Below are 353 nucleotides of genomic sequence, written 5' to 3' on the forward strand. Positions count from 1 at the left end.
TTGTGGCGGACTTTCGAGTCAGGGTGCATGTGTGTGGCGGTCTTTTTTAGACAGTGTGTGTGGCCTTAGTGGCGGGCTTTTAGCCAATTGTGTGGCCTTTGTGGCGGGCTTTTAGCCAATTGTTGGCCTTTGTGGCGGGCTGTTTAGCCAGAGTGTCTTTGTGACGGTCCTTCGGGACAGATGGTCTTTGTGACGGTCCTTCGGGACAGATGGTCTTTGTGACGGTCCTTCGGGACAGATGGTCTTTGTGACGGTCCTTCGGGACAGATGGTCTTTGTGACGGTCCTTCGGGACAGACGGTCTTTGTGACGGTCCTTCGGGACAGATGGTCTTTGTGACGGTCCTTCGGGACA

Source organism: Camelina sativa, chromosome 12 (genome assembly GCF_000633955.1).
Source record: "Camelina sativa cultivar DH55 chromosome 12, Cs, whole genome shotgun sequence".
NCBI classification, from domain to species: Eukaryota; Viridiplantae; Streptophyta; class Magnoliopsida; order Brassicales; family Brassicaceae; genus Camelina; species Camelina sativa.